The sequence below is a fragment of the Mobula birostris genome, chromosome 20, assembly GCF_030028105.1.
Source record: "Mobula birostris isolate sMobBir1 chromosome 20, sMobBir1.hap1, whole genome shotgun sequence".
NCBI lineage: Eukaryota > Metazoa > Chordata > Chondrichthyes > Myliobatiformes > Myliobatidae > Mobula > Mobula birostris.
Window position 1 is genome coordinate 43306562 of NC_092389.1, and position 25318 is coordinate 43331879.

Genomic DNA, 25318 nt, shown 5'->3' on the forward strand with positions numbered 1-25318 from the left:
ACCACATAGTTATAACATATAGTTACAACAGTGAAAAGCAATACCATAATTTGATAAAGAGCAGACCATGGGCACGGTAAAAAAAAAGTCTCAAAGTCCCGATAGATATCATTCCACGCAGGCGGCAGAAGGGAGGAACTCTTCCCGCCATGGACCTCCAAGCACCGCCAACTCACCGATGCAGCACCATTGGAAGCACCCAACCACAGCAGACTCTGAGTCCGTCCGAAAACTTCGAGTCTCCGACCAGCCTCTCCGAGCACCATCCTCTGCCGAGCGCTTTGACCCTGCCCCGGCCGCCGAGCAACAAGCAAAGCCGAGGACTCGGGGCCTTCTCCTCTGGAGATTCTGGACCACACAGTAACAGCAGCAATGAAGCAGGCATTTCAGAAGTTTCACCAGATGTTCCTCCGTGCTCTCACGTCCGTCTCCATCAAATCAGGATTGTGCATGGCACCCTACTTGACAAATAACTGACATCACCACTGGAGTGGCTGCTGCGAGCTGCGTCGCGCCGCCATCTTCCCTCCTCCTCCATAGTAGTTCAACCTTAGTTTTACCTTAGTAGTTCAACTAGGGTGAAAATGATATGGTTGATCATGGTCTTTATGACCATGATTGTTCTTGGGAGTTTTCTGCCTGTAGGAAAATCAATCTCAGGGTAGTATATGGTGATACTTTGATAATAAATTTGCTTTGAACTTTGAACTTTTTTTCTCTATGGTGTGTTCGTGAGGGTCAGCGGGGACATGCCAAATTTCTTTAGCCTCCTGAGGAAGGAGAAGCACTAGCTACGGAAAAGAAGTCAACTTGATGCAAACGATCTGGGCTAATACAAAGCAGAAGTAGAATTAAACAAGTGCAATTGATCATAAGGTTGTTCAACCTTAACAGGATCATAAGGTTGTTCAACCTTAACTTGAGTTGCTGAAATTAACAATATGTAAGGGAGTATCAGAACAGATGTGTCCTGTTTCCCTGACTTTGGGGAAGTGGTGGTGCAAGTTCAACTGTAACATTGAGGGAAGTTTTGATAAGTATATAAATGGGAAAGGTGTGATGGAATATGGTCTGGGTGTACACAGTACTGTGCAAAATTCTTAAGCACATATATATACCTAGGGAATGGCAAGGGTAGAGTGCCGTGAGAGGGGTGTGGAACAGGTGGCCAAGAAGGAGTGTCAGGGACGAAGAGTGGTGCAGGTGCAGACACCAGGCAAGGTCAATGGATTTGAAATAATTATTTTATTGATCATTACAGAATGTTTCTCTGGTGTTTCCAATTCCCTCTCCTTTCTCTTCCCCCTTACCCAACCATGATTTCCCTCTCCCACTCTCAGTCCACAAGAGAGACCCATATCAGAATCAGGTTTACCATCACTCACAAATTCATGAAATTTGTTTTCACTTGCAACAGTAGTACAGTGCAATGCGTAAAATTAATACAGTACTGTGCAACAGTCTTAGGCACCCCAGCTAAGACTTTTGTGCATGGGTCTAAGCAGGAAAACAGGATGGCACAAACAAGATGGGCCAAAGGGCCTGTTTCTGTGTTGTAATGTTCTATGACTCTCAAAGAAACTATGTAAAGGACGGGGCATCAGTAAGGATGTCCCATTCTAGGAATAACAATCAAAGAAAGAGGACCCTGAGTTCAGAACTCAGAGAAAACTTGGTTATTTCTATGGCTAGTATTTATGTCTGAGCCATGACTTTTGTGATTTACTTATATGTGATGTATAGAACAGTGAATTAATTAGAATAATTGGATATTAAATGTCCATTTGTACGTCTAAATGATTTGAATGCTAATAAGCCCAACTGACTTGGGATAACATTGTGGTTAGCAGAACACTTTAAGCACCAGTGATCACCAATTGGGTTTCAATTCCTGCCATTGCCTGTCTGTATTTCCTCCCTATGACTATATGGGTTTCCTCCAGATGCTCTGGTTTCCTTCTGAATTCTCCCACATATGGGTTAGGGTTAGTAAGTTGTGGGCATGTTACATTTTGTGACCAAGCGTGGTGACAGGTGCAGGCTGTTCCAGAACATGCCTGGACTTTGCTGGTTGTTGATGCAAGCGACACATTTCACTGTATGTTTTCATGTCTCAATGCACAGGTGACAAATGAAGTTATTCTTTATCTTTTTTTATCTACTAAGACTTAAGTTGAGAGTCTCATTGTTTGACACATCAGTTGATACACTATTGAGACAATAAGGTCAACATATTGTTTTCTTTTGGGCGGGCACTGTTGAGTTGTCCATTCTTGTGGTCCCACCCTGTTCAGAATCATGGACTGGTCAAGTAAAACCCAGGTTATAAAAGTAATTGCTTAAGGGGCAAGGGTACACACTAACTCTGTAAGTCAATCTTGAGGAGTGTTCAGCGAGTTGATTCAAAGCGAATTTAGTGAGGAACTTAGTGAGGGAAGATGGTCATCAAGGATTTAAGACTGCTGTGATTGTGTTCATAGTCCCTGGAGAGACAGTGAAGGTGATTATAGAGAAGTTTTTGTTCAGCACTACAAGCAGGCATTCTCATGGAGACATTCATGGTAGAGTTTTACAAACCCAAAAGTACATCACGTTTTTATACCCTTGAGATCAAAAGTAACACCAGGTGATTCAAAACAGTTCCAATAGTTACAATGACATCATTGACTTATATACTTTGGGTTGACAATGCTTCCTTTGAATTGTATATCTACAGATGAGTTATTAACTTTAAACTTTCTGCATAACCACTCGAAGAGTTGAACTGCACGTGCACGTAACGAGAGCTGTATAACCCATCTCCCTCCACCTTTGGCCACGAACTTATTAATCACTCCTTGTATGTTCAAATACCCTTGCTGAGACAAACTAATCGAAAACTTGCTGAACTTGTTTATGGTGGTGCAAATTACTTAAATCCTTAGTTGTCTGGACTGCTGCAGGCCAATTAACACAACCACATTGTCTTAATGTTTGTCTGATGTACAGTATATGCAAACGTCTCATAGTCAACGTTTTGCAAACCATATCTCTAAGTATGTGGGCCAGTTTAGCTTCAATTTACTGCTTGCAATTCACAACAAGAACTGAAGACTGGTTCTTGTTTGAATTAATATCTGCTCTATTCACATCACTCCAGAATACTCCCTAACAAAGAGGTTGTAAAATACACTTCCCTGGCCACAGATCAAAATTGCCTGTCTTCCAAATCCCTTGGACGGAATCTAGAAGCTGTATTGAGACACATGAGATTCTGCAGATGCTGGAAGACTGGAGTAACACATGGAATGCTTGAGGAAAGGGCGACATAGTAGAATAACTCTATTAGAGCGCCAGCAGCCTGGTTCAGTTCCTGCTGCTATCTATAAGGACCCTGTATGTCCTCCCCATGACCACATTGGTTTCCTCCAGGTGCTCCTATTGCCTTCCACAGCCCAAAGGCATACAGATTAGTAAATTAATTGGTCACATAGATTGAAATTGGGCAGTGCAGGCTTATTGCTCTAGACGAGCCTGTCACTGAGTCCTTTCTCTCAATAAAATAGAATAAAACTCAACTGATCAGGCAGCATCAATCTGGGAATAAACAGTTGATGTTTTGGACCAAGACCCTTCATTGAATTGAATTTGAATTGAATTGACTTTATTTTGTACATCCTTCACATATGCGAGGAGTAAAAATCTTTACATTACATCTCTGTCTAAATGTGCAATGTGCAATCATAGTAATTTATAATAAATAGAACAGTTAATGTAACATAGAAATACACTCAAATCAGAGTGAGTTCATCAGTCTGATGGCCTGGTGAAAGAAGCTGTCTCGGAGCCTGTTGGTCCTGGCTTTTATGCTGCGGTACCGTTTCCCGGATGGTAGCAGCTGGAATAGATTGTGGTTGGGGTGACTTGGGTCTCCAATGATCCTTCGGGCCCTTTTTACACACCTGTCTTTGTAAATGTCCTGAATCATGGAAAGTTCACATCTACAGATGCGCTGGGCTGTCTGCACCACTCTCTGCAGAGTCCTGTGATTAAGGGAGGTACAGTTCCCATACCAGGCAGTGATGCAGCCAGTCAGGATGCTCTCAATTGTGTCCCTGTAGAAAGTTCTTAGGATTTGGGGGCCCATCCCAAGCTTCCTCAACCATCTGAGATGAAAAAGGCGCTGTTGTGCCTTTTTCACCACACAGCCGGTGTGTACAGACCACGTGAGGTCCTCAGTGATGCGGATGCCGAGGAACTTAAAGCTGTTTGCCCTCTCATCCCCAGATCTACTGATGTCAATAGGGGTTAGCCCATCTCCATTCCTCCTGTAATCCACAACCAGCTCCTTTGTTTTTGCAACATTGAGGGAGAGGTTGTTTTCTTGATACACTGTGTCAGAGAGATGATTTCTTCCCTGTAGGCCACCTCATTATTGTTTGAGATTAGGCCAATCAATGTAGTGTCGTTGGCAAATTTAATTAGCAGATTGGAGCTGTTGGTGGCGACACAGTCATGGGTATACAGTGAGTAAAAGAGGGGGCTTAGGACACAGCCCCGTGGGGCTCCTGTGTTGAGGGTCAGGGGGGCAGAGGTGAGGGAGCCCACTCTTACCACCTGCCGGCGATCTGACAGGAAGTCCAGGATCCAGATGCACAAAGCAGGGTCAAGGTCGAGGTCTCTGCCTTGATCAAAGTCCTTCATCAAATTGTAATGGGTAATTGTTCAGAAAGGGAAAAGGTGCTTTAACAGTCCTGACGAAGGGTCTCGGCCTGAAACGTCGACTGCACCTCTTCCTACAGATGCTGCTTGGCCTGCTGCATTCACCAGCAACTTTGATGTGTGTTGCTTTAACAGTTCCTAGATTGTAAATGTCCTGGACAGATCAGAACCAGATTTAATGTCACTGGCATATGTTGTGAAATTTGTTGTTTCGAGGCAACAGTACAGAACAATACCTAATTAAACAAACTATAAATTACATTAAGAAATATATATACATGTGTACATATACATTGCATGTGTTCCTTCAGGCTCTTGTACCTCCTTTCTGATGGTAGCAATGAGAAGATGGCATGTCCTTGGTGATGGGAGTCCTTAATGGTTGATACTACCTTTTTGAGGCATCACCTTTTAAAGATGTCTTGAATGCTGGGAAGGCTACTGCCCATGATGGAGCTGACTGAGTTTGCAACTGTCTGAGGCTTTTCCTGATCCTGCGCAGTGTGTTCCCCCCCCCACCCCACTCCATACCAGACAGTGATGCAACCAGTTAGAATGCTCTTCAAGGAATATCTGCAGAAATTTGCGAGAATCTTTGGTAACATATCAGATCTCCTCAAACTCCCAATGAAATATAGCCACTGTCATGTCTTCTTTGTAATTGCATCAATATGTTGAGCCCAAGATAGATCTTCAGAGATGTTGACACCCAGGAACTTGCTGGACGAATTCAGCAGGTTGAGCAGCATCTGAAGGAACAAATGTGAGAATGCTGTTCCTGGACTACAGTTCAGCATTCAGGACCATAATTCCCTCCAGGCTCGACAAGAAGCTCAGAGATCTTGGCCTTCACCAAGCCTTGTGCAGCTGGATCCTGGACTTCCTGTCAGATTGCCGGCAGGTGGTAATAGTGGGCTCCCTCACCTCTGCCCCTCTGACCCTCAACACAGGAGCCCCTCAGGGCTGTGTACTAAGCCCCCTTCTTTACTCTCTGTTTACCCATGACTGTGTTGCCACCCACAGCTCCAACTTGCTAATTAAATTTGCTGTTGATAGTACATTGATTTGCCTTACCTCAAATAATAATGAGTTAGCCTACAGAGAAGAAGTCATCACCCTGACACAGTGGTGTCAAGAAAACAACCTCTCCCTCAATGTTGCAAAAACAAAGGAGCTGGTTGTGGATTACAAGAGGAATGGGAGACAGGCTAATGCCTATTGACATCAATGGATCTGGGGTTGAGAGGGTGAATAGCTTTAAACTCCTCGGCATACACATCACCGAGGACCTCACGTGGACTGTACACACCAGCTGAGTTGTGAAAAAAGCACAACTGCGCCTCTTTCACCTCAGATGGTTGAAGAAGTTTGGTATGGGCCCTCAAATCTTGAGAACTTTCTACAGGGGCACAATTAAGAGCATCCTGACTCACTGCCTGGTATGGGAACTGTAGCTCCCTTAATCACAGGACTCTGCAGAGAGTGGTGCGGACAGCCCAGAGCATCTGTAGATGTGGACTTCTTGCTCTTCAGGACATTTACAGAGACAGGTGTGTAAAAAGGGCCTGAAGGATCTTTGGGGACCCGAGTCACCCCAAACCACAAACTGTTTCAAAGGTACAATTTAATGTTGGAGAAATGTATACAATATACACCCTGACAACACACATCAAAGTTGCTGGTGAACGCAGCAGGCCAGGCAGCATCTCTAGGAAGAGGTGCAGTCGACGTTTCAGGCCGAGACCCTTCGTCAGGACTAACTGAAAGAAGAGCTAGTAAGAGATTTAAAAGTGGGAGGGGGAGGGGGAGATCCAAAATGATAGGAGAAGACAGGAGAGGGAGGGATGGAGCCAAGAGCTGGACAGTTGATTGGCAAAAGGGAAACGAATCCTAAAGCCAACTGGAGTTCAGATCTCCCCCTCCCCCTCCCACTTTCAAATCTCTTACTAACTCTTCATTCAGTTAATCCTGACGAAGGGTCTCGGCCTGAACCGTCGACTGTACCTCTTCCTAGAGATGCTGCTTGGCCTGCTGCGTTCACCAGCAACTTTGATGTGTGTTGCTTGAATTTCCAGCATCTGCAGAATTGCTGTTGTTTTAATATACACCCTGAAATGCTTTTTCTTCACAACCATTCACGAAAACAGAGGAGTGCCCCAAGATAGTTAAATGTTAGAACCCCAAAGTGCCCACATCCAGCTCCCCTCCCTCCCACACGTAAGCAGCAGCGAGCAACAGTCCCCCTCCCCCCACCGGCAAAAATAAAGCGCACCCGCTACCAGCACTCAAGCCTGAGCAAAGCAATAGCAAAGACACAGAGTTGCAGTTACTCCAAAGACTACATTGTTCACCCGATAATTCGACATGCTGCAGGCTCTCTCTCTCCTACTAAGAGAGAAAGAGGTGCCTCCACTTTCCAAAGAGCAGTGAGACATAACAAACAACTCGCTGGTGTACGATGTTAAAAGTCCGTTACGTTGCTTTTTTCGAGCTCTGTGCCTGGAGATTGCAAGTATCCCGGGTCCCCAGGCACACAGCAGATGTTCTGACTCCCCCAACGACACACAGATCTCCTGTGGCGACATCGACTCTTGATCCGCCCGTCTCCAGTTCCTCGAGATCCCAGGCTTCAGAATCCGTGCCGAAGTCTTAGGCATGCCGAATAGCAGCCGATTGTGGAACCCCGAGAGCAGGTCCCATTCCAGCAAAGAACCATAGTCAGCATGTAACTCCAGGTCAGGGTCTTCAAAAGAACTCTGAAAGGGAAAAATAGAGATATTAAAGATAGAAATAAAATTTCTGAAGATGCAAGTAAAGGAATCGCCGTTGTGTGCCACAACTACTTAGCTTTTTCTTCAGTTAATGTCAAACATTTGGAGGGTGGATGTTTGAAATTATTGTTGGATGAGAATCAATAGAGAACACAAAATAATTGTTAATCATTTTTGTAATAGAAACTGAGAGATGAGCTCTCCACAGTAAAGACACGACTGGGGTCTGTCAGAGAGAAGGTGCATAATCAGAGAGAATTTCAGTCGCAAGAACTTGGTGCTGTACAAGAAGAACTTAAATCAGTGAAGAATGATGCAGAAAGGTATGATAATCGATGTTCCTGCACTTCACTCATGAATGTTTAAGGGTCATTTTCTGTATCCAGTGCTCCTTGTGTGGCCTCTACCTCAGTGAAACCCAACATAGATTGGGAGGACTACTTCGTCGAGCGCCTGCTTCACTCTGTCCACCAGAGAAGGCAGGATATCCCAGTGGCCAACTATTTCAATTGACTCGCATTCCCATAGTGATATGTAGGGCCATGGCCTCCTCTACTGCCACAAGAGGCCATGATCAGGTTAGAAGAGCAGCACTTCTTATCCAACCTGATGGCATGAATATCAATTTCACAAACTTCCAGTAATTTCGTGCCCCCCCCCACTCTACTTTCCCATTCCCTTTACTGGTTACCCCCTCACCACTTCTCTTCTCTCTTTCCTCTGGTTCCTTCCTCCTTCCCTTTCCCCCATAGTCCACCATCCTCTCCTGTTAACTTCCTTCTTCTTCAGCCGTTTACCTTTTCCACTTATCACCTGCCAGCTTCCTACTCCACCCCACTCCTCCACCCAGCCACCTTCCCTGTCACCTGTGTCCAAGTCATAAAGTTGGGCACTAAATGTTGTCCCTGCTGATGACGTCTGTATCATGATGATATATGCTTCAAAACATCACCTTACAGTTTCAGATGCTCCAACATTTAAACAATTTGTGTGTTATTCCTCCCAAAATGTATTAGCTCATTTTTCAGGATTAAATTCAATGTTATCAACTCAGCAAGTTAATTCTGCAGATGAAGTCAGTCTTCTTCATCCACATCATCACTTGTCAAATGTACACTTAGTAATCTTACCTCCAGTATTCGTCCATGTCATCAATACAAGTGGAAGCTCTTGTGTAGCATCTTTGGCACCTAATGTGGACCACAGAAGTTTCCTGCTATTCATGTTTCTCTGAGCAAGAGAACTTATTTCTCAGGAAGTCACTCCCTAGGTTACATGAAGCTTCTGAGAATGGTCTATAATCCACCGTTTCCATTAGCCCCAACTCTATCTCATTCCTTGAGTCCCATCAATTGCATGGAGAATTGGTTACAAATCATTGCTTTCAGTCCACATCGGCCAAGTCCTATCATATTGTAATTTGCCTTCCCAGCCATGACACACTACCCCAAATTTTGGACTTTATAGTGTATTATTATCCTTCTCTGTGACAATCTTTTGCCTGTCTACTTTCCCGATGATGAACTCTGGACTATACCATCTATATATTATCAAACTATGCATATGTCATCAGATACTGCTTTGAGGTTTTATTTTCTTACAGGCATTCTCAGTAGGACAGAGAAATACAATAGAATCAATGAAAAACTACACAGAAATAATGACAAAGAACAATATGCAAAAGAAGACAATCTGTAGAAATAAAAAATAAATAAGTAAATAAATAATACTGAGAACATGAATTGTAGAGTCCTTTGAAAATGAGTCCAGAGGTTGTGGAATCAATTCAGTGCTGAGGTGAATGAAGTTATCCACACTGGTTTTGCTGTCTGATGGGTGTAGGGTAATAACTGTTCCTGAAGCTGGTGGTGTGGGATCTAGGGCTCCTGTACCTCCTTCCCTATGGCATCAGCAAGAAAGGAGCATAGCCTGGATGGTGGGGGTCCTTTATGATGGATGCTGCTTTCTTGTGGCAATGCTCCACATTGAAAGACTTCATTATTAAAACTTATCTGACATAAACTATTGCAATGCCCTGGTAAAGGTTTTACTGCTAATGTTGCGGTGTATTTCCTGTAATGGGTTTTCTGTAGAAGCAGTGTGTCCTGCTGGCAGTATTTGGGTTACCCTTAAAGATAAGGGTTTCTTTGGAATGTGTGTGTCATCCAATCAGGAATGTGGAACTGGGAGGAGGTTCTAGAGAATGCTGGGGGGAGCAGCTTTTGTGACGGACACTGGTGTGGGTCAAGGTCTTTTTCAGCGGGAGATGGAGAGAGAAGGAGCTTGAGAGAACTGGGCATAGGATTTGATCTGGCAGGAACGTGCGATCCAATGGAGCCCAAGAAGGGAGCTATTACCAGGGAGCAGTGAATAGGAGCTGTTGCAGTGGGTACATCGAAACACTGAAAACTGCAGCTTCTAGAAGATTTGAGCTCCACCTGTGCACATGTGACTGATTAATTATAATGGGCCCTTTTTGTTTTTCTTAAATATACTTTCTTTATAATTGTATGCAGTGTACAATCTGTTTTTTTTTGCCGACGGGTGATTGTAGGGAGCAGTAAATCACACAGCATTCACACAAATTGGGCTTTGGGTGGACGAGACATGCCAGCCTCATGGGTTTGGCGGGACCAAAGTTGTATGCACCCGAGCTGTACAGAGCCTGAGAAAGGTGGTTTCCTTGTGGCAGAGTCCAGTGGCTGATAGGAAGGCGCTAATGAGCCGCCTTCCTAGAGATGCCCAGTAAAAAGGAGTTTCATTATTATAATGCTATTTGTATAGATATATAAAGCTTATAAGAAATCTCCTACAGATGCAGAGCAGTATAATTTGCTTATCAGCCATATCACTCTGAAATCTAACCACGGGCTGCTAAAATAATTTGAATAAGAAGTCAGCGTTGATTTGATTGGATAATTTATTCATGTCTCAGACAAAGTACAGATTTGGAGAATTTGTTTGTGTTTCATATTTAGAAACTGACAAAGCTAGCTGGAAAGACTCAGCAGGTCAGGCAATATCTGTGGAAGAAGAACCAGAGTTAATGCTTCAGGTCTCTTTCCCTGGATCCTGAGGTCCTCTAGGTGTTAATTTTCTTGCTCCTGATTCTAGCACGTGCAGTCTCTTATAATTTCCACTTGAATCGAAGGACTGGGAAGTCTTGAAGGTGATATGCATGTTGATGACTGAGATGGTTGTACAAATTAGTTTTAGTAAGTGGTGGTAATTTTAGGATTAAAACTTTTTAGGACTTGTTGAGTGTTTCTACTTCTGCTGTTTTCATATTACATATTGAACATCGGGTCATAGAAGCATGTAGCAGGCCCTACAGGCCAAGCCTATCTGAGCTAGTCACATTTGCTTGTATTTAGTCCATGTGACCCTTCCCTGTACGCCTTTTGAAATGTCTTTGAAATGAACACCTCTACACTTCCTCTGACAGCTTGCTCCATCTATCCAGCACCCTCTGTATGAAAAGCCTGTCCTTAGATACCCTTTAAATCTTTCCTCTCTAACCTTAAACCCTTTAGTTCTTAATTCCCCAACCCTTGAATAAAGAGTGAGTACATTCACCCTATCTAAAGAAAAAAAAAATGAAGATTCACTTTATTTGTCACATGTATATCAAAACCCCGAAATGGTGTAATGTTAAAGTTCAAGTTCAAGTTTAATTGTCATTCAACCGTACATGAATACCCATGAATACAGCCAAACAAAGTGCATTACTTGGAGGGCCAAGGTGCAAAACACAGTACCAACAGTCATTCACATCACAAGGCACACGCAGCACATATAAAATATCAATAAAATACAGTCACATAATAAAATATATAGTCCTGATCCCTGAGTCCATGAACGTTGTAGCAGTCTCTAGTCAAACACAATACTTCTTGTCATCTGCCAAGCAAACACTGGAGAGCAGCACTGACTCCAACGTGTACGCAGTGCTACACTGCCTCTAGCACTCCGATGGACCACATTGGCTCCGATGGCTTTCTCCTGGCATGATGCGCACAGCAAAACCGCAGCTTGAGGCCAAGTCCTTGCTAAGACTGAAGCCACACAGCTCCACCGCTGCCATTCACCAATAAACCAATGAATCAGACTTGCAGCATTCCACGTTAACAATGTCAACAGGATCTTGTTATCACAAGAAAAGCGACTAAAATAATCACTTGCTGTTGGACTGCACACCTCCCTCGCTTACCAACTCTGACACAGACAGCAGCGTGATCAACATGTCATTTATGTCAAATTAGATCAACAAGTGTGGGCATGTGGCCAAGTGGTTAAGGCATTGGACTAGCAACCTGAAGGTCGTGAGTTCGAGCCCCAGCCGAGGCAACGTGTTGTGTCCTTGAGTAAGGCACTTAATCACACATTGCTCTGCGACGACACTGGTGCCAAGCTGTATGGGTCCTAATGCCCTTCCCTTGGACAATATTGGTGTTGTGGAGAGGGGAGACTTGCAGCATGGGCAACTGCTGGTCTTCTGTACAACCTTGCCCAGGCCTGCACCCTGGAGAGTGAAGTCTTTCCAGGCGCAGATCCATGGTCTCGCAAGACTAATGGATGCCTTAAAAAGATCAACAAGGTTTGTGTTGAGAGGCAGCACACATATATTGTTACCAATCTGGCAAGCCTAAATAACATGCCCTCAATTTACTAAACCTAATCTGTACGTCTTTCATGCTGTTTGGGGGAGATCATACTAGTGGTAGGAATTGAACTTGACTGGTGATTGCTGGCAGTGTAAAGAGATTGTGTTAACCAATACGCTAGCGTGACGTTCCTGGGCCCCTTATGATTTTATACACTTCTATGGGCATAGGATGAAATAGCATCTATCATTGTAAGGAAATCTTAATGGAAAGAGGTGTCTACAGTACTGTGTAAAAGTCTTAGGCACATACATATAGGTGGAGTGCCTAAGACTTTAACACAGTACTGTATTTGTCAATGTGGAGCGGAGAGTGGGTTTGTAAATCTGGTAGGAGCAAAGGATGTTGGGAATGGTGAGGGTGGAGTGCCATGGGAGGGGTGTTGGACAGGTGGCAGTTAAGGAGTGTTGGGGGGGGCGGGGTTTGATGGTGTGGGAGCAGACACACCCAGCCCTGAGACACCAGGCAAGGTCATTAAATTCTAAACAATTAGTTTATTGATCATTACAGAATGTCTCTCTAGAGAGTGTTGTGCATGAAAATCCCAGGAGATCAGCAGTTTCTGAAAGACTCAAACCACCCTGTCTGGTACCAACAATCATTCCACAGTCAAAGTCACCTAGATCACATTTCTTCCCCATTCAGATGCTTGGTTTGAACAACAACTGAATCTCTTGACCATGTCTGTATGATTTTATGCATTGAGTTGCTGTCACGTGATTGGCTGATTAGATATTTGCATTAATGAACAGATGTACAGGTGTACCTAATAAACTGACCATCAAGTGTAGATCATGTGAAATCTGTTTTTTAACAGCAGCAGAAAAAAACAAAAGAAACACTGTAAATGACAAAAATGGAAAAGTAATCCTTCTTTTTCTAGTGTTGTTTGTGTTTTTGACACTGAATTCGAGTTCAATATGAAATGATTACTGTAGTTATAACCATGAAGTCCACTGCTCCTCCCTGGTTCTATCTGTGTGATAGGCAGGGTGGTTAGTGGGTGACTGGGGGTAAAAAGAGCTAATAAATCCTATCATGTATATTTGTAATTAGTGCTGTTCAGAAATTGATTTTCACCGCAAAAACTTACCTAACTGAGAAACAACTGTTACAACGCCTATTGGCTTTCCAGACATGTTTATCTTTAGTTATTAACTGGAATGTAGAATCTATCTAATCAGGTCATCTGTGAGGAATGAGAATTTAGATTGGGTTCTTTTCAAAGGAAATAAAATGCATCATGTCTTTAAGATTATTTTGTGATGTTCTTTCTGTAAATTTGAATATTTCAGTGGTTATTATTTCTACGCTCTCACTGCCACTAACCCAACATCACATGAATCACCAATAGGGTATGCAGTTTAATTTTTGACTTGTGTCGTAAATGCACCTTATTATTTGTTAATTTATTTGTGGTATGTTACGTACCCCGTAACTGGGTTGCCAAACCAGCAGAAATGGAACGCTCGTTGGAGACTGGATTACTAGGAACTAATAAAGTTTTATTAAAGAAATAAGTAATACAGTACACTAATTGTAAGGATATAAATGTAACAGGTTAGCAATGATAATATACACATATACACAGAACTAGGGTAATAGGAATCAACCAAGCTCTATCGCAGTCTAGGGGTAAAGTGATCAGTCGTGAAGCAGAGTTCAGTTCAGCTTAGTGCAGTTCGCAGAAATCGCTGTTGTCGTACCGTTGGAGAGAGAGAGAGATACAATTTGGTTTCAGGCAGACCTTTTGATGTCTTCGCAGTTGGCTTCGGGCAGACCTTTTGATGTCTTCTAATCCCGTTGTGACCCCTCCGTTCCGGATACGATCGTTCTTCCGCAGTGAACCCGGCACCCAGGCAAGGGTGAACACACACCCTAGGTTCCCACTGATCGTACCTTTACACCCTGTGAGCCTCTGATCAGTTCCCACGAACTGGTCCTCCAAACTCCTACCAACTTGTGGGGGCACACTGCTCTTTCCAGGGTCTTGTGGCGTGTCTCGTCCTTAGCAAACCTGCTCTTTTTATCCCCCCGCTGGGGTATCACCTGTCCATCAAACTTCAAACAGTTCAGGTTCAAAGCAACCAGTCTGTCAATATTTGAATTGTGTTCCTTTCTCATTAATCTCTCTCTTCTCTCTCATTAGTATTTTGAATGTTTCTCCATTGTCTTCCGTTATCTCTCTCATTAGCATCATCCATCCGGTAACTCTGCTTGGCGTCACACATGACAGGTAACATTACTTTATGTGTTGCGTGTGAGTTATACTGTATGTACCGTGTTGTACACCTTGCTCCGGAGGAATTGTTTCATTTGGTTCTATGCATGTACAGTACAGTACTCTGCAAAAGTCTTAGACACATATATATATAGCTAGGCGCCTAAGACTTTTGCACAGTACTATAGTCATTTTGCTGCTGCCACAAAAAAAAAATCATGACCCATGTGAGTGATGATAAATCTGATTCTGTTAAGGGTCTCCATTAGGAACTGAGAGTGGGAAGGGGGAAGGGAGAGGGGAATCATGGTTGGGAAAAGGGGAAGGGAGAATGAAGGGGGTGAGAAGTACCAGAAAGACATTCTGTCATGATCAATAAACCAATTGTTTGGAATCAAATGACCTTGCCTGGTGTCTCAGGGGTGGTTGTGTCTGTACCCGCTCTACCATTCTCTCCCCTGGCACTCCTTCATTGCCACATGTCCTACACCCCTCCCTCAGTGCTCCATCCTTCCCATTCCCAACATCCTTTGCTCCCACCAGATTTACATACTTGCTCTCCGCTCCACGTTGACAAATACAGTACTGTGCAAAAGTCTTAGGCACCCTAGCTATATAGATGGGCCTAAGATTTTGCACAGTACTGGATACAGTTAGATAACAATAGACTTGAACTTGAACTTGAGGTAGTCAGGAGCTATCAAAATCTTATCAATATCCCACTATGTATGCAAAGCTGAAGGGGGATTTAGAGATCTAGCCAGTGGGAGTTATTTGAAGGCAATTTGAAAGGGAAGTAAAGTCTTAGAGAGATTGGCTTTATTTGTCACATGTACATTGAAACATCAAGACACACAGTGAAATGTGTCATCTTCCGTCAACCAACCAACACAGTTCAAACGCGTTTCAGGCAGTTGCGAAGTGTCTCCATGATTCAGGTGCCAACATAACATGCCCACAACTCACCAACCCTAACCTGTACATCTTTAGAATGTGGAGGGGGGGGTGGAAATCAGAGAACCAAGAAGAAACCCACACAGTTGTGGGGAGAATGTACAGACTCTGCAGACAGCAGAGGGAATTGAACCCCAATTGCTGGCAATGTGAAGTGTTAGATTAACCACCTCATTATTGTGCCAGCCCATGAGGTATGAAATAACAGATGGAGTGTTGAAGAGATCATACTTGGATGGAGTTGTTGCTGGAATTTTAAAATATGATCCCTATCTTCCAAGGAGAGCATACAGTCCTATCACTGGTAAGCTGACCTGTCCATCGTTTAGCTGCCCTGCCTTCTCTCAGCCAACTGGAAGGTAAACAGCTTCTTCATCACCCATTTCTATTGTATGCCTCTTTTCCATATCGGCAATCAAGTGGAGACAGCTCTTAATCTTTTCTCTGTCCTCATGATGATGCTCCTCTGAATTTCTCAACTGTGAATGAAGTCTTTATTACCTGGGCAGAAGGGACGAAAGCCTGAAAGCGTGTACCGCCAGGCTCAAGGGCAGATTCTATCCCGTTGTTATAAAAAAGTAGAAGAAAGAAAGATTGTTCTTGGCAAATGTCTCCACCGAAGTGGTTTGTCATTGTCTTCTTCTGGACAGTGTCCTTACAAGCCAGTATCAATAACCTTCAAAGGTTGTCTGCCTGGCGTCAGTGGTCACATAACCAGGACTTGTGATATGCACCAGTTGCTCACATAACCATCCACCACCTGCTCCCATGGCTTCACATGTTTCTGATTGGTGGGGAGGGCGGCTGCTAAGCAGGTGCTGCACCTTGCCCAAGGGTGTCCTGCAGGCTAGTGAAGGGAAGGAGTGCTTTACACCTCCTTTGGGCGGGGGGAGGAGGGAAGGAGGGAGCGAGAGAGAGAGAGAGAGAGAGAGAATGTCGATCACAGGACCTCAGCCACCTAGTAAATGGAAACAAGAGACATTAAAGAGAGGAATTCAAGCTGTTTTACAGGTGAACTTGACGCCACCTTAGCTCCTATCCCTACCCCACTTTCTTCTGGCAGCCCATTTCATAAACTCACCACCCTATGTGTGAAGAGGTTGCCCCTCAGGTCTGTGATTGACATTCTTTCTTTCTCTCTCTCTCTCTCTCTCTCTCATTCTTGAGTCGTGTGAGCTTGAATAAACATCACTTCAGATTGTAACATCAAAACATCTGTTGGTTTCTCTCTCTCTGTGGAAAGGATGACAATTCTCTATCATTTGTCAGTGATAGACGAAGCCTGTGGCATGTTGAAGCACTGGGTTATGAACAGTGGTTTTCAAAGGTACAATTTAATGTCAGAGAAATGTATACAATATACTTCCTGAAATGCTTTTTCTTCACAACCATCCACAAAAACAGAAGAATGCCCCAAAGAATGAACGACAGTTAGATGTTAGAACTTCAAAGTCCCCCTCCAGCTTCCCCTCTCCCATGCGTAAGCGGCAGCAAGCAATAATTCCCCCTCCCCCCACTAGCAAATAAAAAGCATCGGCACCCACCACCGAGCACTCAAGCATGAGCAAAGCCACAGTAAAGACACAGACTTGCAGCTACCCCAAAGACTTTGCATTTCACCCAGTATACGGCATACCACAGGCTGTCTCTCTGCCTAATAAGGGAGAAGGAGTTGTCTCCATTTTCCCAGTGAGCAGGGAGATATAACAAACAACTCGTTGGTTTATGATGTTAAAAGTCTGTTACGTCGCTTTTTTCGAGCTCTGTGCCTGAAGATCTCAAAGATCTCAGGTCTCCAGGCACATAGCTGCAGATATCCCCACTCCCCTTACGACAAACGGGTCTCCTGCCATGACACTGACCCTTGATCCACCCATCTCCAGAGCCCCAAGATTCTAGGCTTCCAATCCGAGCCAGACTCTTAGGCTGAGCCCTTGGCATGCTGAACAACAGCTGGTTGTGAAATCCTGAGATCGGGTCCCATTCCCGCAAAGAACCAAAGTCAGCATGGACTGCAGATCGTAGTGTCTTTGGGGGCTTTGCTACTGCTTGGTGGGTGGCGGGTGGTGGGTGTGGATACTTTCTGCTGAAGTAAGTTGGGGGAGGGTTGATGCCTTGCTGCTGCTTGTGTGCAGGGGGCTTTTAAGGTTCTAATGTTTTTCTGCATTCATTCTTTGGGGTTTCTTTCTGTTTCATGGATGTCAGTGAAGAGTAAGAATTTCAGGTTGTGTACTGTATACATTCTCTGATATTAAACTGAACCATTGAACCATTGAAGAAGTGATAAGGGTACAATTGCAATTGCAAAAGACATTTGGACAGGTATATATATGAGGAAGTTTTGGTGGGATTTGGACAAAATGTAAGCAAATTGGAAGAAGAGGTAGGCAGATTGGTCAGAATGGTTAAATTAGATTAGATTAGCCTTATTTGTCACATTGACATCAAAACATGCAGTGAAATACGTCAACATCCAACACAGTCTGAGGATATGCTGGGGTCAGTCCGCATGTATCACCATGCTCCCAGAACCAACGACATGCATGCCCACGACATACTTATTAGAGTCAGACTGAAGGAACTACTTCTGTGCTGTATGACACTCTGACTAAGTCTTATGAGAGATCACTAACATGGTTTCTCTTTGCACAGATGTGTCGTCACTTGCCGTGTAGTTCCAGTATATTCTTTCTTTTTTGTTTTATTTGAAAAGCTAAAGGTGTTTCCATCAAAAATGGAGACAACAGTAATCTTGGCAAGTGTTTCACCTAAGAAATCAAATGGCTACTGTGCTGTAGCAAGATTGTCTGACAGTTCAAATCTTGAGTGGTTTAGACTTTTTTGTTTGAAGGTTTAGTATGAGTAGGTTTGAGACTGTATTAAACTGGCTGAGAGGAAACAGACTGAACTCTTCAGATGATGCTCTGGAAACAGCAAGCAGAGTAAATTCACCTATTGCTTACCCGCTCTTGTTCCATCCTGATCCCTCACCTCTTTATACTGGCTATGTCCCCTCCATCATTCAGCCCAGGTGCCTTTGTTGTGACTGTGATTGAAGTCACCAGAAAGACATGGAAGCTGGTGATATAGAAGTCTTTATTCATCGCAACAAATCAGATACAAATTTAATATCACCGGCATATGTCATAAAATTTGTTAACCTTGCGGCAGCAGTACAATGAAATACATGATAACTATAGGAAAAAACTGAAACACAGTAAGTATGTTTATGTATATTGAGTAGTTAACTTAAAAGAAATAGTGCAAAAACAGAAATAAAGAAAGTAGTGAGGTAGTGTTCATGGGTTCCTTGTCCATTTAGAAACCAGATTGCAGAGGGGAAGAAGCTGTTGCTGACTTGTTGAGTGTGTGTCTTCTTTACTTCCTTCCTGATGGTAACAATGAGGGGAGGGCATGTCCTGGGTGCTGGGTGTCCTTAACGATGGATGCTGCCTTTCTGAGGCATTGTTTCTTGAAGATGTTTTGGATAATATGGAGGCTAGTGCTCATGATGGAGCTGACTAATTTTAGAAGCAGGCATTCTTCCGGAGACAGTCTCGGTAGACTCTCCCAAACTCAAAAGTACATCCCATTTTCATACCCTTAAGATCAATGATAACAGTAGATGATTCAATACAGTTTTCAACTTCAATACTTTGGGTTGACAATGGTTCCTCTGAATTGCATATCTATAGTAGGAGACACCTCTGAATGTTCAAATAGCATTGCTGAGACAAACTAGTTGCAAACATCCCTGAACTTACACAATGTTGACAATTTGCAATAGTGCAATTTCCCTAAACCTATAGCTGACACCGGACAATTAGCAACCCTGAAGAAGGGTCTTGGCCGGAAACATCGACTGTTCACTCTTTTCCATAGATGCTGAGTTCCTCTGGTGTTCTGTGTGTGTGCCTATTGTTTTAAGTTTGGCTGATACATATGCAATCTCTTAGACTGTGGAACAGCTTGTGCCAACCTTCAATTTACTGCTTGCAATTTACAATAAAAACTGAAGATTGCTTTTTGTTTGAATTAATATCTGCTCTATTCGCATAACTCCAGAATACTCCCTAATAGTCTTGATCTAAGAATGTTGATTCACTACTTCCCACCACAACTGCCATCTAATATGCTGAGTTCCTTCAGCATCTTGCAGATCAAGCATCTGCGGTCTTCAGTGTCTCCAAATTAGACTCCCAGGTGTCAAACTACTGGTCTAGACATGCACAAGAGTGCTGTACCAAGTTTTATGGGGAAGGTTTCCACACTTGTTTTGTGAGAGTGCTGTGCTAAATATTTCTCAAAGTGGCCAAGATGCTGGAAGACCCAGGTAAGTAATGTAGACTCCCTGTTGTAGTCTCAGGAGAGAGCCTACAATGTATTGTATAGTTGCAAGTCCTACAGGAGGACATACAGTAATCTTTCTGTTCTCAGTGCAAAACTGACTTAGCATTTCTAAGCAACACACACAAAATGTTGGAGGAACTCAGCAGGTCAGGCAGCATCTATGGAAAAAAGTACAGTCAATGTTTCACGCTGAGACCCTTTGACTAGACTGGGGAAAAATGCTGAAGAATAGATTTAAAACACCAGATGATAGGTGAAACCAGGAGGTGGAAGGGTGAAGTAAGGAGCTGGGAAGTTGATTGGTGAAAGAAATACTGGGCTGGAGAAGGGGAAGTCTGATAGGGGAAGACAGAAGACCATGGAAGAAAGAAAAAGGGGGTGGAGCACCAGATGGAGGCGATGGGCAGCCAAGGAGATAAGGTGAGAGAGAAAGGTGGATGAGGAATGGTGTGGTGGGGGGTGGGCATTACCGGAAGTTCGAGAAATCGATATTCATGCCATCGAGTATGAGGCTACCCAGACAAAATATGAAGTGTTGTTCCTCCAATCCGAGTGTGGCCTCTTCACGACAATAGAGGAGGCCATGGATTGACATATCAGAATGGGAATGGCAAGTGGAATTAAAATGGGTGGCCACTGGGAGATCCTGCTTCTTCCGGCAGACGGTACGTAGGTGCTCTGCGAAGTGGTCTCCCAATCTATGTCAGGTCTCCCCGATATACAGGAAGCCACACTATATGTATATGACCCAAGAGGCTCACAGGTGAAATGTCGTCTCACATGGAAAGAGTGTTTGGGGCCCTGAATGGTAGTGAGGGAGGAGGTGTAGGGGCAGGTGTAGCACTTGTTCTGCTTGCAAGGGTAAGTGCCGGGAGAGAGATCAGTGGGGAGGGAAGGATGGACAAGGGATCCCCGTGGAAAGCAACTGCACGCTTTTCCATAGATGCTGCCTGGCCTGCTGAGTTCCTCCAGCACTTTCTGTGTGTTGCTTGGATTTCCAGCATCTGTAGCATTTCCAAAGTCCTATGTAACAATATTTTACAGTTTGAGTTCAGAATAAATGTTTTCCTTGAAAAATGCTGCTTATTTAATGCTATGTGCCCGTGATGCTGCCCAAGTTAGTTTTTCATTGCACCTGTGCATATATGGTTGGTTGTCTACCATGTCTAACAATGATAGGAGACCTGTGCAGGAGAGCTTTTAAAGTGGAAAAGCCGTTACACTGCGACAATTCCACTCTCCAAACCTCAGAAATCTGGGTCCAGTGGTATGAGTACCTGTTACAAAGTAGGGTCTTCATTGGGTGTAGTGGATGACCGTGACACCTTCTGGGCCATATCACCCCTTTCGGTCTCCACGGAGTGTTGCAGAACGGCCTTCTTGGCCGTCGGATCTCACTGTAGATCTCATTCACCCAGTCCGCTGGAACTGACTTGATATGCTAGGACAGGCGTGTCCCTGTCTCACCAGAGTACGAGGCCATCCAGCTACACTCACCTGGTTTAGCCCACCTGTCGATTCATTGTAATGGGGTGTGGCCACTGTCGCATGCAAACAGCTACTTGGAGCCACAGGTGAGAGCTGACCCTGGTGGGCCCAAAGGTGAATGACCTCCTCCAGAATGGACACAGCAATCCCCTTCACCAGAGATGCTATCCCTCCTTGGGCACCACTCATACCCCATAATGGACAAGTACCTATGACAAGATTCAAGTTTCAAGGTTGCTTAATGTCATTTCCAGTACACAAGTGTAAAGGAGAACAAAATAATTGTTACTCTGGATCTAATGCAGCACAAAAATACACAGTAAGATAAAGAACACAATAATAATAAAAACATAATAAGTGTAAATACATAAGATATCTTACATACATAGATTGATTCTATGTCCATAAAGTGATGCTAGGCACAGGAGTGTCTGTACATAAGGCGACTGACAGGAAATGATAAAGTAGTGGTGGTTGGGGGCATGGAGGGGTGAGTTAGTGGGTGGAGGTGTTGGTCAGCCTCATTGCTTTGGAAAGTTACTGTTTTGAGTCCGGTGGTCCTGGCATGGATGCTACCTAACGTTTTCACTGATGGAGTGGGACAGACAGTCTATGAGCAAAGTGGGTGGGACCCTTCATGAACTCATGAACTCAACTTTGACTTTGCAATTATAGGTTTTATTTCTTGTTTTTGGCAGTGAGGTACAATGCATCATCACTGGGGAGATGTGGGAGACTGCAGATCCTGGTTCAGGGTTGTGCAGGGGTTTGCCCCAAAACGTTGGCAATTCCTTTTCTCCCACAGATGGCCGTTCAACCTGCTGAATTCTTCCAGCAGCCTGTTGTTCCTTATTGAGCTCAGTTTGTAAGGGAAAGCAACTGTGGTGAAGAAGACATTATTTGACTTGATTTTGCAGTTTGTTTTAATTAAGCTATTTCAATTGTTTTTAATGTTAACAATTAGAACTGTTAAATTTTGTTATTCTTCTCAAAGTACGCTTTCCTTAGGGATTAATTGACTACTTTATAGAGGGCCTTTTATGAAATGCTGTATATAATGTTTTAACAAAGGCAAATGCAATGTTAGCATTCATTTCAAGAGGAGTTGAATATAAAAGCAAGTATGTAATGCAGAATCTTTATAAGGCATTGATCAGGCCTCACTTGGCGTATTGTAAGCAGTTTTGAGCCCATTACCTAAGAAAAGATGTGCTGGCATTGGAGATGGTCCAGAGGAGGTTCATGAGAATGATTCAAGGAATGAAAGGGTTAATATTTGAGAAGTGTTTTTGATGACTCTGGGCCTGTTTTTGCTGGAGTTTAAAAGAATGAGAGAGAATCTCGTTGAAACCTATTAAATCTTGAAAGGAATAGATAGAGTAGATGTGGAGTGGAAGTTTCTTATAGTGGGGTAATCTAGGACCAGAGGACACAGCCTCAGAATAGAGAGACTTCCATTGAGAACAACGAAGAAGAGGAATCTCTTTAGTCAGAGAATTGTGAGTCTGTGGAATTTATTGCCATAGACGGTTGTTAAGTTCAAGTCATTGGGTATATTTAAAGCAAAGCTTGATAGGTTCTTGCTTAGTCAGGGTGTCAAAGATTAAGGGGAGAAGGCAGGAGAATGGGGTTGAGAGGGAGTCTTGCAGCAGACTGAAAAGCTTGAGCATGTAGATATTAAAAAAGAGGATGTGCTGGAGCTTTTGGAAAGCTTCAAGTTGGATAAGTCGCTGGGACCGGATGAGATGTACTCTAGGCTACTGTGGCAGGCGAGGGAGGAGACTGCTGAGCCTCTGGCGATGATCTTTGCATCATCAATAGGGACGGGAGAGGCTCCGGAGGATTGGAGGGTTGCGAATGTTGTTCCATTATTCAAGAAAGGGAGTAGAGATAGCCCAGGAAATTATAGACCAGCGAGTTTTACTTCAGTGGTTGGTAAGTTGATGGAGAAGATCCTGAGAGGCAGGATTTATGAATATTTGGAGAGGTAAAGTATGATTAGGAATAGTCAGCATGGCTTTGTCAAGGGCAGGTCATGCCTTACAAACCTGATTGAATTTTTTGAGGATGTGACTACGCACATTGATGAAGGTAGAGCGGTAGATGTAGTGTTATGGATTTCAGCAAGGCATTTGATAAGGTACCCCATGCAAGACTTATTGAGAAAGTAAGGAGGCATGGGATCCAAGGGGACATTGCTTTGTAGATCCAGAACTGGCTTGCCCACAGAAGACAAAGAGTGGTTGTAGACGGGTCATATTCTGCATGGAGGTCGGTCACCAGTGGAGTGCCTCAGGGATCTGTTCTGGGACCCTTACTCTTCATGATTTTTATAAATAACCTGGATGACGAAGTGAAGGGATGGGTTAGAAAGTTTGCTGATGACACAAAGGTTGGAGGTGCTGTGGATAGTGTGAAGGGCTGTCAGAGGTTACAGCAGGACATTGATAGGATGCAAAACTGGGCTGAGAAATAGCAGATGGAGTTCAACCCAGATAAGTATGAGGTGGTTTACTTTGGTAGGTTAAATATGATGGCAGAATATAGTATTAATGGTAAGACTCTTGGCAGTGTGGAGGATCAGAGGGATCTTGGGGTCCGAGTCCATAGGACACTCAAAGCAGCTGCGCAGGTTGACTCTGTGGTTGGGGAGGCGTACGGTGTATTGGCCTTCATCAATCATGGAATTGAATTTAGGAGCCGAGAGGTAATGTTGCAGTTATATAGGACCCTGGTCAGACTCCACATGGAGTACTGTGCTCAGTTCTGGTCGCCTCACTACAGGAAGAATGTAGAAACCATAGAAAGGGTGCAGAGGAGATTTACAAGGATGTTGCCTGGATTGGGGAGCATGCCTTATGAGAGTAGGTTAGTGAACTCGGCCTTTTTTCCTTGGAGTGACGGAGGATGAGAGGTGACCTGATAGAGGTGTATAAGATGATGAGAGGCATTGATCATGTGGATAGTCAGAGGCTTTTTCCCAGGGCTGAAATGGTTGCCACAAGAAGATACAGGTTTAAGGTGCTGGGGAGCAGGTGCAGAGGAGATGTCAGGGGTAAGTTTTTTACTCAGAGAGTGTTGAGTGCGTGGAATGGGCTGCCGGCAACGGTGGTGGAGGCGGAAACAATAGGGTCTTTCAAGAGACTTTTGGATAGGTACATGAGGGTTATAGGTAAGCCTAGTAATTTCTAAGGTAGAGACATGTTCGGCACAACTTTGTGGGCCGAAGGGCCTGTATTGTGCTGTAGGTTTTCTATGTTTCTATGTTGGAATGGTGGAACAGAACCGATGGGTCAAACGCTTAAATTCTGCTCCCATGTCTTATGGTTATAGTTGATATTGTTAGTTAAGTAAAGATTTTTAAAGATTAACTTTACATGTCACATGTACTGTATACCAAAACGTGCAGTCAAATGCCTCACTTACATAAACAACCAAAACAGTCCCAGGATGAGCTGGAGGCAGGCCACAAGTGTTATCATGCTTCTGATGCCAACATAGCATGCCCACAAATTACTGACACTTACTAACCTGTATATCTGTGGAATATGGCAGGAAACTGGAGCACCCGGAGGAAACCCACGCAGTCATACAAGCTCCTTACAGACAACGGCAGGAATTGAACCCGGGTTGCTGGTGGGGTGAAGTGTTATGATAGCCGCTGTGCTAGCATGCTGCCCATGCATCACTATGGAAATGTTAAACCAATACAGGGGACTTTTGTGTAGCTTCAATGTATGCTGAGTTGGTGAATTATTACAAATTGAGATCCAATTAATTTTTGGACAATGATGGAATCAGAGGAAGTGAGGACCCAGTCAAAATGACATAGCTTCATAGAATACTTCAGGACAAAATAAACATTTCAGCCCATCTAATCCAAGTTGAACTGTTATTCTGCTTAGTCACATTGACCTGCATCAGGACCATAGCTTTCCATTCCTCTTCCATCCATGTAGTTGTCCAAACTTCTCTTAAGTGTTACAGCTGAGCCCACATCCGCCACTTCCTCTGGCGGATAATTCTAAACTCTCACCACTCTCTGGGTAAAAAAGTTCCTCCTGAAGTTCCCCTAAGTATTTCACATTCCACCCTTAACCTATGACCTGTAGAGAATGCAGAATTCTATTTGATTGGCACAGTAGCCTCTGTTGTAATTTCACTTGCAC

The 25318-nt window shown here is 43.8% G+C and overlaps 1 long non-coding RNA gene across 1 annotated transcript in view; it reads left to right on the forward strand.

Moving 5' to 3' along the window:
- The first annotated feature begins 1134 nt into the window (after positions 1 to 1134).
- The window catches only part of LOC140185546 (uncharacterized), a 51239-nt gene continuing 27055 nt past the window's right edge, over positions 1135 to 25318 (forward strand). The window contains exons 1-2 of the long non-coding RNA XR_011882648.1: positions 1135 to 1221; positions 7656 to 7795. This is a non-coding gene — a long non-coding RNA (uncharacterized lncRNA). The remainder of the gene's footprint in view (positions 1222 to 7655; positions 7796 to 25318) is intronic.